Here is a 13,174-nt window from a genome sequence, read left to right on the forward strand (position 1 = left end):
CAAAGGTCCAAACCTCGTAAAATACTTGTCAATTGCCACACTTATGCCCTTAAAGAGCAGATCCTCAACTTAGCTCTAAAACAGAAGACCCTACCTGGTAAGGGGTTCACTTTCCTTATCAGGTCTGATTTATCAAGAGTCACGCTGGAGAAGCAGTGGGAGTTCGGCAGGTGGCTCAACTCAGGTTTCCGGCCGCATTAAAGGTGATGCACAATAATTAGATGTTCAACATCAGGTCAGTGCAAGCTGCTGACGAGCTCCTTTTAGATCTGGGCAATAAGGCGTCGGATAAATAGGATATGGTCCCTTAATCACACTGGCTAACTAAAGGATGTGAATGTTAACACATAATCATAGATATACATAATCATCATTAATAGGTAATAATAAAACGAAGTTAAATCTATAAAAAATCCATTAAAAAAATATCCCCCCCACCAACCCCCCCCCCCCAAAACGAGAATTTTTTCCTGCCTTATGGAATGCACACATTTAGTTGTTCTGGTACACTTAGGTCACTTTGGTGGGAAATTTGGTTTAGGGTTTGGGTGGAGTAGCGGGAGCCTGAGGTGGGGTGCCATCTACTGGACTTGATCCGGTTAGATACACCAAGGGTTCTCCATTGGAGGGGGGGTGGAGGTTGGGGGGGGCATGGGCTCAGAGGGGAAGTTAGGGGGGGGGGGCAAAAATGTCATTAAACATTCCTCATTTGCCAATTTTGTGTCTTAGTTTACCACGTTGTTTATAAGTTCCTGCACGATGTGCTGCCAATTTGTATAGGGGGAGGGCAAGCTAAAGATGTCCCTTGCACCCAATTAAGGTTTGGCGGCGTCTGGGTCAGTGTCTATGGGTAAATTAAAAGTAATATCTTGGAACGTCAACGACCTGCGCACTAAACCTAGGGCCAGAAAGCTGCTGCAGTATCTTCGGGACTCAGATGTACATGTCATCATTCTCCAAGAGACGCATTTGATCCAGGCAGAAATTGACACGTTAGTTAAGGGGAACAAGTGGATTGACTTTGCAATTTCTACCTCTCAGTCTTTGTCTTCTAGAGGGGTATCGCTTATCTTTAAAAAACAACTAAAGGCTAGGGTGTTAGACACAGCTGGTAGATGGGTTATTGCTTCTCTTTCCATTCTGGGCACTCAACTTACTATGGTTGGGTACTATGGCCCTAATCAAGAGGATCCATCATCTTTGGAGGCTATCTTTTCCCATCTCTTGTCCTTCCCCGAGTCTGTAATATTTGCTGGCGATTTCAACATTGTGTTAGACCCGGTGTTGGATAAATCTCATAATAATCGATCTCGGATCCCATTGAAATCAAGATCCTTCTTGCTGAATGCAATGAAGCAGTATGGGTATGTGGACATTTGGAGATTAAGGGCAGGTAAACAGCAGGGAGTCTCTTTCAGGAACTATAAATACCATCATCAGTCCAGAAAAGATTTTGTATTAATTAATCAGAAGCTAGTTGACTGCACAAGGGACATCAAATATCTACCACTACATTTATCCGATCACTCGGCGGTAGATCTGGAACTGACAACCCCTCTTACCGCGTTGGTCAGGAGTTGGTCTTTTGATCGCTCCCTACTGCTCATCCTGACGATGTCCTGTTTCTTAAGACTGAGGTGACACATTTCATAAAGGTTAATGTAGGTTCGGCTGGTATCGGAGTCGTGTGGGACTCTCTTAAAGGGTTTTTGAGAGGCCTTATCACGCGTAAAGTGGCTTATAGAAGGAAGGAATATAGAGAGGCCGTGACCTCGGTGGAGGCGAATATAGCTAAGATCTAGTTAGATATTGATGCTGACTCAGCCTCCACGGATGCTGTTTTAACACCTCTGCGTGAAGGATTGCATTCCCTAAAGGGCCACTTAGCTTCGATTCTTAATCAGCGGATACAAGAAAGGTGGGAGGCCAGTAAACTCGCACACTTACAGTATGGGGAGGGAGCCGGGAAGTTATTGGCATGGAGAGCCAAAACGGATCAGGTCCGTAACAACATCGAGCTGATTAATGTTGACATTAGATCAGCCTTTACAGAATTTTTCCAAACTATTTATTGCGAGGATAAGAACATGAACCCTGACATCATTAAAGACTGGCTTAGTAAGATCACCCTCCCAGTCCTTTCTGCCGACCAGAGTGAGATGTTGGACAGTGAAATCATGGAGGAGGAAGTTAGGAAAGCCATTCAGAATGCCAAGAAGGGGAAGGCGTCGGGCCAGACGGCCTACCTGCTGAAATTTATAGAGCTTTGGAGCAGGAATTTGTTTCTTTCTTGGTAGTGCTATTTAATCAGATTTTACTGGATGGCTTGCGTCTTCCGGTGTCATGGGACAGTGCGTCCATAACATTAATTTTAAAACCAGGGAATCCACCTACTGCATGTGGTTCGTATAGACCAATTTCGATCTTAAACGTAGACTACAACATTTTTGCTTCAATTCTTGCTAATAGATTGGCTTGAGTCGCCCCCAATATATTGCACCCGGAACAAAAGGGGTTTGTTAAGGGGCGGAAGTTATATGAGCTAACCTTTGACTTAATAGGGGCTATCGACTTGGCAGTTTTGGAGTCTCTTCCCTTGGCGGTCCTTAAGCTGGATGCCACCAAGGCCTTCGACAGGGTCAACTGGTTGTACCTGTCGGAGGCCCTGACTAAGTTCAACGTGGGAGGCGGATTTCGCCGGGCAATCAGCCTTTAATATCAGAGCCCTAATGCTTGTGTTCTTGTCAATGGTGTTCCATCCGATCCCTTTAACATCTCGAGGGGAAAACGGCAGGGCTGCCCGCTTTCTTCACTTCTGTTCGATCTATATGCTGAACCATTTGCCCAATGATTGAGGGACAATGTCAATATCAAGGCGTTCACGTATAGGGGTTGGGAGAGAAAGGTGGCCGTGTATGCGGATGATATCCTCATTTTCACGTCTGAGGCGAATTAGGTAATATTTAAGTTGGCCTCGGAATTTGGGGAAGTGTCCGGCTATGAGATCAATGCCTCAAAGACCGAGATGATAACCTGGAGCATTGACCAGAGCTTATTTAGCTCGGGCATCCGGCTGGGAAATAGGATGCAGTATTTGGGCCTTGACATTGTAGAGGACGTTGACCAGATCGCCACAACTAATTTCTCCAAGGTTGCAAAGGACTGTCGTAAGTTACTACAGTCTTGGGCACATCTCCCTTTGTCATTATTGGGAAGGGTGAACTTGGTCAAAATGTCCATTCTGCCCAAGATTTCTTTTTTATTTAATACTATTCCCTTATATTTTGATCCTTCTCTTATTAAAAAATTACAGGCCGAAATTAATACCTTTATTTGGAATAAACATCTCCCAAGAATCTCTTGGAAAAAGCTTAGGAGGCGCAGGGAAAAGGGGGGTTTGCTGCCCCAGACCTTCAAGTGTATGCATGGGCGTTTCAGTTATCCCATGCCAGGATGTTATTAAAGAAACCATTTGAGCATGGGGTGGGGACTCTGTACTCTACTTTGCTTAAGGGAGAGGGGGTTAGCCAGTCAGGATTTCTTTTCAAATTTGGGGACCCCAAGTAAAAAAAAAAAAATTAAACTATAGGTCTTACTGGGAATGGCAAGAATTTGGGCCCAGTTATCTAAGTCTATTAAAATAGGGTACTATGGTAGCATGACACCTTTATGGGAACTTCCCGACAGTCCGGCCTGGCTGAGGGATACACTTGCAGTGCCTATCAGAGAAGCAGGGGTGGAGGTTTTGGGAGACCTATTTGTCGATGGGGTTCTGCTCTCTTGGGAGTGTTTGAGCAATAAAATCGGCCCAAACTTGGCCAGGCTTAAATTCCTGCAAGTATCCAGCTGGTACCGCTCTTATACAGCACTGCCCTCTTGAGGAAGCAAATTCCCCTTAGGTGGTTACAGCAACCTTATAACCCTCCTAGTCGACAAACCTCCCGCTAAGAAGGAGATTTCATCTTGGTATAGATTGATCTTGGAGGAAATGGATGGTGTTTTCTTGTTACCAGATGAGCTTTGGTCGCCACATGTGAGCAACTCGAATTTGCAAGACCTTTGGAGTTCATCATGTAGAATGTTGTGGGACACCGACAAACCAGCGTGGTTACATAGGAACCACTTTTTCACCATTCACAGGGCTTACTATTCTCCCCTTCAACTTTCCAAATTTACCCAGGGGAACATGGTGACTTGTCCGAAATGTGGGCTGGTGGCCGTTTCGGACATCCACATGTTCTTCGAGTGCCCTCGCTTGTCCTTATTCTGGGAGGCCATACGTAAGACTCTTTCGTCATCAGTAGGCTCCAACATTGTTCCGGACCTCTCTTTGGTTATTTTTGGACTTTTAGAAGGGGCTCCAACGCCGGTCAGGAAGTTAGTCTTTTATTCCATTCTGCTTGCTAGGAGGGAGATATGCAGGAAATGGAAGGACCCCCTACCTCCATCTATCAATGAATGGTACGCCTCGGCCTTGCAGGTCTCCAGGTTAGATCTGGTCAGAGCTGGGAACCCAGACAAAAGATCTTTCTGGCATCTCCTGAAGTGGGATCATTGAGAAGCTGTTTTTTCCCCCCCAAGCCCAATGATTAAGCCATCAATCCCACCTTTTGGTATAGCCGTGCTCTGATGCTTTTATCAGTATCCTGGCTGGATTTTGGCAACCTCCATAAGGTTTCTGTTCTGGCGATCATTGCTGGCTTATTTTTTTAGATAACAGGGGACCCCTACAATTAATGAGTTTGCTACATGTAGGGCATAATAGTCATTTGAAAAATGGGAAGGAGATGTAGCAAACACTTTATATCTCGTGTGCCATTTCCTATAGGGTGAATCTAAAGCAGTAAACGTGACATCATGATAGAAAGTCAATAAATGGCAAATTTTATAAAAATAGTATTCATTTATTTATATTTTTTCTCAATTTCTTTTTTTCATATATATTTTTCTCATAAGTTTTTTATACTCAATTCATGGAATTTATATCACTCTGAATAAATATGACATATATTGGACAACATTTAGAAAAAACAAACATAAACAAGACTTCAAAAGACAAGATGGTCAGAGGACTATTGAAGTTGGCAATGCAGTGGGTTGGAACACTACGCGCGTTTCGGCCACTGCCTTCATCAGGAGACCGTCATTTGCAACAAAATAATATAAACATAAAAATCGTACAAGACAAGGCGTCCTTGTTCGTGGTCAACTATTGTAGAGACCTGCTTGATTAACAGGCTCTTTTTATCTTAGCAGAGAGTTCTTTATTTATATCCATAAACTATGGAGTGTTCGAGTATTAACTAGATTTTCTTTGCTCGTTGGGTATTGAAGGGATTTGGTTTTTCATATCAGGTTTCACATAAGATAGTCAATAATACCAGTTTATTTTATTTAGGCATCCAATGGAACCAGGTTTATTCTTATTTTCTCTCTCTTCTCACTTAGCGATTGTAAAAAAAACGAACGCGGTATCAGACCTGATATAAGTACCTTAGCGTGCAGGTAGTCTCTTTATTTAGAGATGAAGGCTCCTGGGAGAAGGCGCCGAACGCGGAAGGCGGCTTTATAGTCTCCAGAACTCCAGACCCAAGGCATAATATATCCATATTGAGAGACCCAGTTTAGTATCGGTTAAACAAAGCAACAAAAAGTGTCCGTTTCTACAGGTCTTATGTGGAGAATACGCTCATCATAGGACATATACATAGGCGCAGGATCAGACGGGGAGCCAATTTTCATAGAGGACAGGGCTTTACAGAAATCTTCCCTTGAAATATGGGTTAAGGAATCCAGGAAAGGGTCAGGGATAGGGGCTAGGATGGTAAGGTCTAGGATGGTAGCAACAAAGTCCATCCCAGCAGATGTCTTGAACAGGTCTCTCTCCAACCATGCCTGCTCAGAATCAAACATTTAAACAAAATATCTAAGATTGGACAACTCAGTGCGCTAACCCACTAAGCGAACTATGATCATAAGAAATACTAGACATAGCTGCTTACTGAAAACCATTAACTATGTGTTCGTATTTCACCTCCTCAGCCACATATAGCTGAGCACAGCAGCCCATGACATGATAAACTCAACTCAGAGGTCTTCACGCATGACTTGGAAACACTTCCTGCATAGGATCAAACACAAAGACAGCACCCTTTCAACCACACACCCTACATGGTGCAGCATGCTGCCATTCACAAAAGTGCCTCAGTGACAAAAACAGGGGTAGTAAGCACCATATAAATGTTACAATACAATACAATCATTTGTAATTTAAATAACAGGAGGTGAAATTGCTACAAACCTGGACAATTGGTGTTTTTAATTACTGTGGTTTTATTTTTCTGAGCTTGCTCCTAATAATGAAAATAAAGCAATAAAAGTTAGTTTTTCTTTAATACATAGCAAAAGACACATTTAGCAGGGCACAATATTAAGCATGGTAATGTAAATGCACCCTTTACCAGAGAGCATAAAGCTATTAACAGAGAAGGTATTTATCTTTAGACATGCGCATCCGCTCTTTTTCAAAATTTCACACCACATTCAAGGAGAAAACCAAAGTATATTTTCAACAAGAAATCTTTTAACTGCATCCACAAGCAACAGGCATGTGCAAACATAAGTATCCTTGAGAACATGCTTGGCTCCGCGAGTTGTAGAGACTCATAGTACTGGGGTGTTAGAGAAATAAGAGCGCACCATTTGTTGTCTCTTGAGTTAATTTTTTAATTATTTATAGTTCTTCTCATCACTCAAGGAAGTTAGGAAAGTGTCATATAAATCTGTAGAGAATACCCATGATGGAGAATAACTGTTAAAGCTATGACAAATGTTCCTTTTCAGGCGTGGCTCTTCCCCAGATCAGTACATGTCACAATGGACTATAAACTGTACAAACACTTAGGGCAGGAGCCGAAGGAGATCAACCTTATCTAAATAGTTTTCTGAAGGATGCTTGGCCCGCCTGATTCAAACTAAAAATGCAGAAAAATCTAGAAATTGCTTTCCATGTGGTAATTTGACAACTCTCTGCTGAAGGAATGCTTTGCAATAAAGCTGCTGTTGCCAGCTTATTGCGTTCTAATGGACTCCCAGTTAGCTAGGCAGAACTCTGTTCACCTTTCGATGACAGTCAACATTAATTCAATTTGAGTCAAGAAAGAAAAAATCCACCTAAAATTGCAAGAGGTTCAAAGGGTGAGAGGAGGCAGATACCATGCATCTGCTCGATCCGATGGTGTAGTTGAACACTGCTCATGAGCCTGTTCTAGTCCTCCCCAGGGAAAGTGTCTTGGCAAACGCAGTACAACTCATTAAACACCCAGAAGTGTTTCCTAACTCAGATGTGAGTCTTAATGAGAAGCCAATGTTGTACAACCTTTGACAACGTTTCATTCTTCTGGACTCATTAAAAAGGCAAATGTTGCCTTGGAGGGAACATGGCCTGCTGTACAGGTTTGTGAACAATGCATCACTCACCCTTGAGGCACAGCTATAAAGTCCGAATATTGCAGCCTCAGAATCCACAGACACATTTACCATAGCCTCAATTTATGACTTGCATCGGTATGGTCCTCAAATGTGGGTAAACCGCTTTCTAGAACTCGCAACCTATGCATTCCTCATCAGTGTGTGCTGGGGTTTCAATTTGGAACTGGTACCCAAAATAAATGACCTCCAATTTCTGTACAAACAATGTTATCACCAGGCAGCAGTCAAGGCAGCTGCTAGCATATATATATGAATACCAAGAATTTTGGAGATAGCTGGTTCTACCCCCATTTTGACGTTCAATAATTTAACTTCTTTTTGGCTGGGCATAATTCATACACCTTCAATAATTTACTTCTGACTAATTCAGCCCCTGAAGGTTGCGTTCAAACCAGTTAAAAATCAAGAAATTATTCATTTCATGACTTCTAAATCACAGCAACCATGGACATCCAATAGAGGCTTGCTACGAGATGCAACATTTATAAACCCAACCCAATCCAAGGTTCAAAGATCTGGAGCGCAATGTAGGGAGAACGTGTACTATCACTGCTTGGAACTCTCAAAATGTTTTGGGGGGGGGGGGGGGGGGGGGATCTGCACAAGACACTTTATTCAGAACAGGACATTGCCTAGATGACCATGGCCTGAAGCAGATAACATTCTTCCACTCTAACTGCAGCCAAACCATCTCTCTTCACCATCTCTCTAACCTATTTAAATTAGTGGCAAAACCCATGAAATACAATGTCCCGCAGGGATCTGTGCTTTCACCATTACGACTCAATCTGAATATGTTCCCACCCTTCATTCTACGTACTTGAAATCCACACTTAGGGGCCGATCAGGATTGCGTTTTTTCCGCATCCTCGGGGCCGGCGGAAGCCACCGCCGGCCCCGAGGATGCGGAAAAACCGCAGCGGACTGACCAAGGACCCACCGCCACATTAGGATGGCTGGTGGGTCCTGGTTTCCGTCTGCAGCTTTTCCGCCGCGGTTGGCTTACAACCGCGGCGGAAAAGCTCTAATATGGTGACGGTGTCTCTCAGACACCGTCCACCATATTAGGATGGGCAGTGAATTATGCTTTTCCGCGGCGCGTTTCCCGCCGTGGAAAAGCATACGGAACTTCACTGCGGGGGCCCGTTGCGGGCCCCCTAGGTGAAGGGGGGGTGGGGGGTGCACATGGGGGGTACCTATGGTACCCCCCTGCATTTGCATGCAGAAAGCGGCAGGCACCGCACGGTGCCTGCCTCTTTCTGCATGCAAAAGCAATGCGTGCATTTTTAACATTGCCGCGGGTGCAGCTTGAAGCTGCACCCGCCGCAATGTTAAAAATAGAGGATGTGACCGCCAGGGTGGCGGTCACATCCTAATTGCACAGGAGGGAACTCCGCATGCCATGCGGAGGTTCCCTCCTGCTCTGGGGTCGCGGACGGACGCAAGTCCGTCCGCGATCCTGATCGGCCCCTGAGTGTATTCCAAGAAACTAATTGCTAGCCCAGGTCATAATGACTTCTTCGCTTCATTGTATTCCTAAAACTATTCTAAAAGGTCTCTATTTCTTTTCAAAAGTGAACCTGGATAAAATGTAACTTTTGACAATCAAAAGTTCCTAAAATAAACTTCTATACGTTGGCCAGTTTCCTTGGGCTCACCACTCACCCCATCCAAAGCAGTATACATTTTAGGCATCTATATTGACGCTGAACTGTTATTAGAGATCACATCTCTAAACTACCTAGCTCAATTTTCTGGCAATTTAAAGACCTAAGGAAAAGTCTTCCCCATATTGATCCAGCATACCATACAACAGCTGTACTCTCCTGGATTATGAAAAATCACTTTTCAGAAATCCGCTCGAAGAGTTACTTCAGCATCTGTAGTTCATGCAGAAAGCAGCAATAGACTCATAACAATACCATGATCATATCACCCCTAAAATGAGGGTCCCTCAATAGCTCCAAATCACTAAAGAACTTCTTTCGAGGCGATGATATATGTACATCATATTATTTATTCCACTGCTCCTTTATTTTGGATAAATCCAGTTAAATGCTTTCAACCATGGAGTCCACTGCAGATAAAACCTTTTGAACATTCACAGAAAAAGACTGTTAATTTAGAAGTTGTTGCTGTCAATGGGGCCAAAACCTGGAATAATCTTCATTTGGATCTCTGTGCACCCTTTCCTCTTCCCATATTCGGGAAGAAATAAAAGATCTCTCCTTTTAACCTTTGATTTATAGGCGCGCTCAGTCTCTATTCCAGTTTTGTACTCCAACAGCACTTAGTAACTCTAGTGTATGTGTGCTCATAAATACAATATAACGTTACATGGGGTCATTATTAATGGCTTGGTAATGGTTATGGCATTGCCTGCCTTTCTGTGGGATTCTGGGACTTATACAATGTCATGAATTATTATGTACTGCTAATATGAACTTTAGCACAATGTATATCCCTATGGTATTCCATGTATTTATTTTATAAAAGCTTTAAAATGTTAGTATGCAGTCTTAATTTAGGCATATTCCTTTCCTTAGTGTTAGTAACTTAATGCCCCAGTTGCCTAATGTCAGAAATTAACCTGTGCTCATTTGTGAAACTGAAAACAACAAGCTGTACATTTAAAAGAAAAATGTTGTTGTGTCTCTATCCATGTTGATGTAACACTGCAGAACTATTGTTTGGTTGGCAACAACAAAGCTTTAAAAGTTACAGATACTCACAGCACTAGGATAATGAAATTCAAACTTCACGAAAGCATCTAAATCATTTGTAGCTACACCTGCAAAATAAAAGTACACAAACATGATTAAATGGGAAATCTAAGGAATACATTTTGTATATCCCCTGAGGTCACAATGGATGTAGAATAATATTTTCGATCCAGATAGAGAACTGGGGCAAATACATCTGGAAGAACTCTACGGCTAAGTAAAATTCATAAAGCTTTTCACTGGTGCATTGCATTGTGGAATTTGGTAATGCAACCTGTGTGCATTCACCAGGCAAATGAAGTCTCTATCAACTGTTCTGGCCGTGATGGGAACAAGAGCACAATGACTTGCAATCATGCAGAAGCTATACTGTGGTTGTGCCATGCACCCAAACTCAACAATCATGATACAATGAAGAGGGAAGACTACTACATCACATTGACTTCACTCTTAAATAATCCCACCTCATTGTCCCCCTCTGAACTACACAAACATCGTCCGCCACCACCATTCAACCCCATCTACTGATCTACCACTCCCACAACTCCACTACCAACTGAAATCACTGCACAAGCATGCCCCAGCACTGCACTACCACTGCCAAGCCCCTCACTGTCACTGCTTTTCTACCCCTACCACACTGTATAATCACCGGCTAGAATCCCAGCATGAGCCCCAATATCAAAATGATGCTACAGAGCACAGCACACCTGGACTAACTTGACACACCTCTGCATAGCCACATCATTCACTGTCTTATCACCAAAGCATTATCAACCACCAACACTGCACTACAGTCTCTAGTAATCCAACATTACATCCTTGCAAGGGTGTTCGCGCCACTTCAAAACCCTACATTACCATGTAAATGAACTTCAAACCCATCTGAATCATGATCTATCTATGACTTACAGCACCCCACTCCACTATCGTTAGTACAGAATCACTCTACCAGCCTACATCATTACATTACCACTCCAAATAATGCACTACCACCCCCACTGCACTACCGTGCTGCATTTTTACTCTCATATTATAGCATCACTACTGTCCTGCAATATAATTGTATTCCATGACTGTTTCCTCACCCATGTCACCAAACTCCCATCAATCAGTGCTAGTCACCCTCCGCTCACTATATCACCACAATACCATCTCCCCATCCAACCTTACAGTACCACCTCACCAGAAAGTCATGCAACCTCATGTAACAACTGAGCTACAACCTCCACTACTGCACCACAATCCCAACAACGAAACTATCTAGTTACAGCACTTGCCAGTCTAAGAACTATGACCCCATTCTAACACAACAAAACTGCACTGGCAGTCCCAACACAGCTGCACCATGGCCTACACGCCACTATAAATATGAAAACCATACTAATACTCCATCTACACCAATCAGTCAGAGTTGGACTGCACAAAAACAGTAAACACACCTACTACTTCCCTCAGCAACATCCTACCATTCTGCACACCTGTACCACATACAACAGCATTGCAATGCTAAATCACTACTCTCCACCAAAGCAGTGCCACCACTCAATACCACACCCAAAACTACAGCATTGCCATGCCAGCCCTATACCAATGTACTTCCAACGCTCACCATTTCATTACAATCCCACTATTCCGTTTCAGTTTATTTTTATTAAGTGTACAGTTAATTAAAACTTTTGCACCAAGTGGTAATTAAAAAAAATGTTAATAACAATAATATCAAGAAAGAATAGTTTAGAAAACGATAGAGCATAAAGTGGTAAAGTATTAACAGTAAAAAACCTTTGCCCCAAGTGCCAATGTTTAAAAGGTTTCCAGAAAAATAATATAAAAAAGAGTGGTTATAGACAGAGCTAAAGTGTTGAAGTCTTGTGAGGCTACATATCCTTTCTATAGGCCGCAGCTACTGTCCATTGTACTATTCCTGGCAGCTGCTGTTCGCTGTTACACCAGTGGTGCAATATGTTCAATCTAAAGTAACAAATTCTGTGCTAATCGGGACCTTCTGTGTGCTTGAAATTTTCTGGTCGAACCTAACCAGGTATTTTGTAAGTCAGCAGCTGAGCTGTATGTCCATCCCGTTAAAGCAGGCTAAAATTGCTGGCCTGCAGCTGCGAAAGACCTCTCTGGTTTCAAATCGGTCACAGTATGCTTTTTTGATCTTCCATGCTGGCTTTACAAATGCATATCTGATGAACCAGTGTCTCGGAGACTAACCCACAAAGCTGGCACAGCCCAGTCTTGTTTGCACGCTTCCATGGGGACAGATGTAAATATGACACAGGTAGCCCATTCGGTACTTTATGAATGCTGGTTTGAGCTACGCTTTAATGGCTCTGCCCAGTTATGGCTGAGGTAATAGATTAGTGTAGGGTCACAGTGTAAACCAGGCGTGCTGTCTCTTAGCGAAGAACTCTTTATGTGCAAGCAGGGAGCGGGTCTTGTCGCATTGACAGCCAACTCTCCAGAGGCGAGGGAATATCACCTGGAGTTCAATCTGAAGGAGTAATTATTAGACTGACCTGGTTACCAAGATATCCAGACAGTAAGTGAGGGAAGGAAGCATCAACCTTGTAGGGGCAGCTGATCAAGGAGGGGACAGTTGTAAATGACCATAGCATAGGGTTCCTCCAACAGAAACTCGCTAAGCAGCTGGCCCAAAGGGATTGCGGTACTGCCGGACTGGACAGTGCAATCTTCTTCATGTATCGCCATTGTGCCTATCACAGCACCCGGAGCTGTGCGCCAGAGTGCTAGGTCTGACCGAAGCTGCGGTAAGCACCTGCTGGTGGGATGTGTGCCACACAAGTGGACAGCAGAACTTCCACACTGTCAAAGTGTGCCACTGGGTCAGGACATTAGGTGGCCCCAGGGTGCCTGGTCAAGTATCAAGGCCATCACCTCGAAGGCAGTGCATTCTAAAGATAGCACCCGGCAACTGCCACTCCAAGCAACTA

At 43.4% G+C, this 13,174-nt stretch overlaps 1 long non-coding RNA gene across 1 annotated transcript in view; it reads right to left on the minus strand.

Annotated features, from left to right (window-relative positions):
• Positions 1-4,935: 4,935 nt before the first annotated feature.
• The window catches only part of LOC147669090 (uncharacterized), a 35,762-nt gene continuing 27,523 nt past the window's right edge, over positions 4,936-13,174 (minus strand). Inside the window, exons 3-4 of the long non-coding RNA XR_015303743.1 lie at positions 10,224-10,282; positions 4,936-6,353 (exon numbers count right to left, since the gene is read on the minus strand). This is a non-coding gene — a long non-coding RNA (uncharacterized LOC147669090). The remainder of the gene's footprint in view (positions 6,354-10,223; positions 10,283-13,174) is intronic.

Source organism: Lissotriton vulgaris, unplaced genomic scaffold (genome assembly GCF_964263255.1).
Source record: "Lissotriton vulgaris unplaced genomic scaffold, aLisVul1.2 SCAFFOLD_4186, whole genome shotgun sequence".
Lineage (NCBI taxonomy): Eukaryota > Metazoa > Chordata > Amphibia > Caudata > Salamandridae > Lissotriton > Lissotriton vulgaris.